Source organism: Aptenodytes forsteri, unplaced genomic scaffold (assembly GCF_000699145.1).
Source record: "Aptenodytes forsteri isolate BGI_AS27 unplaced genomic scaffold, ASM69914v1 Scaffold67, whole genome shotgun sequence".
Taxonomy (NCBI): domain Eukaryota; kingdom Metazoa; phylum Chordata; class Aves; order Sphenisciformes; family Spheniscidae; genus Aptenodytes; species Aptenodytes forsteri.
In genome coordinates, this window is record NW_008795373.1 from 373,756 (window position 1) to 375,860 (window position 2,105).

Here is a 2,105-nt window from a genome sequence, read left to right on the forward strand (position 1 = left end):
TGGTTAAACATTGGAACAGGCTGCCCAGGGAAGTGGTTGAGTCACCATCCCTGGAAGTATTTAAAAGACGTGTAGATGAGGCGCTTAGGGACATGGTTTAGTGGGCATGGTGGTGGGTTGACGGTTGGACTCGATCTTAGAGTTTTTTTCCAACCTTAATAATTCTATGATTCTATGATAGGACAAGGGGTAACGGTTTTAAACTAAAAGAGGGTAGAGTCAGATTAAATATAAGGAAGAAATCTCTGATGAGGGTGGTGAAACACTGGAACAAGTTGACCACAGAGGTGGTAGATGCCCCATCCCTGAAAACATTCAAGGTCAGGTTGGATGGGGCTTTGAGCCACTTGATCTAGTTGAAGATGTCCCTGCTCATTGCGGGGGGGTTGGACTAGGTGACCTTTAAAGGTCCCTTTCAACCCAAACTATTCTACGATTCTGTGGTCCTTCCTTTCCTCTTCTTGACTATACACCTACAACATCTGAAGGAGTCACATCAGGTAGCAGGATTTGTCCTCCCAGTTTTGGAAGGCCAAAGTGGAAATAAGACCAGTCTATGGTGTTATGAAAGCAATCCAACAAAAGGTAGCCTATAAACCCCAGCTGCCCAAGTGTGTCCACCAGGGAGGACCTTATGGCCATTTTACCTGCCCAACCTTGACTGCATCATGTTGGTGCAAGAACAGGTGAGAAAGCTGGTGGCAGCCTGGGTGAGAGCAGCACAACCACCCATCCCAGCTGCAGGCGGGAATGACCATGGACCAGTGCTCCTGGGTGGCCTGGGTTCAGGCTTTCCCCCTGTAGACAGCACCAAATGTCACCTCTAGCTCACAGCTGAGTCTGGGCTGGTCTCCATGTAATGTGGGCATAATATTAGGAGCCAGAGGGGGTTTATGAGTTTGTTAAAACTACAGTGTGGACTCTGCTGCTGAGAAACAGCTAGCATCCAGACTGTTCGTCTCAGCATTTCAGAAAAAGTCCATTTTTGTACTTTTTCCTTTTCCTAATTTAGATTGCTGGAGGGTGCTAAAGAGCAGCTCATTGGTGTCCCTGCAGCTCACCAGCTCCAGCCTGCCCAGCATCCTCAGCTTTTGAGCTTCATGCACTGGCAAGGGTGCAAGATATATCAATCACCACTGGGCTGAAGAAAACAAAGGAGGTCTCAGCATAGCAGGAGCCAAAGATGCCTAACAAACAGTTGCTCCCTGCTCAAACATGGAGGCTTCATCCATGCAAGGAGTCAGGCCAGCCAAGTATAAAGTCTTGAGAAAAGGAAAGGATCTGCATTAATCTTCATCTGTTAGTGAGAGAGCCTGCTTTCTGACAAGCTGAAATTCAGTGTTAATTAAATTGCTCACCTTCCTCCAGAGAAAATAAGTACTGATAAACAGCATGGGATTTGAGTGCAAGTTGGCAGGCAAAACATGGTAGCTTAAGTGAAGAGGTCTGTGATAACAGCAGCCTCTCCATCTAGAACGAAGGTGCGGGTAACGCAAGCGGTGGGGAGCCACAATGGCCAAAACGACATGTAAACCTCAGCTCCTATCCTGCCCTCAGTCCTCTTTGACTTCCATAGAAATGCTCTGTGGGGAGCTGGCAGGGTGCTGTCTTAGCTGCTGCAAGGAGGGCGGCAGGCAAGGGAGACCCCCCCAGCACACAGGAGTGGGTGAAGCCAGTGAGCTGGGCTGCAAAGTCAAAGGAGGGCTGTCCCCAGGGGGCTGGTAGGCACTGAGTCTTGTGGCAATTCACTGCTCTTCTTCCAGCTCTGAAGCTGGGTTGATAAGAGCTAGTGCCTCCAGAGCGACCACCTTCAACACAGGCCACCGAAATACTTCAATATGTGACTTTCCTGCTATTGTGGGCCACCACAGAATCACAGAATGGTTGAGGTAGGAAGGGACCTCTGGAAGTCATCTGGTCCAAGCCCCCTGCTCAACCAGGGCCACCTCGAGCCAGTTGTCCAGGACTCTGTCCAGACCGCTTTTGAGTATCTCCAAGGATGGAGACTCCACAACCTCCCTGGGCAAACTTTTCCGGTGCACAGTCACCCTCACAGTGAAAAAGTGTTTCCTGATGTTCAGATGGAACCTCCTGTGTTTCAGTTT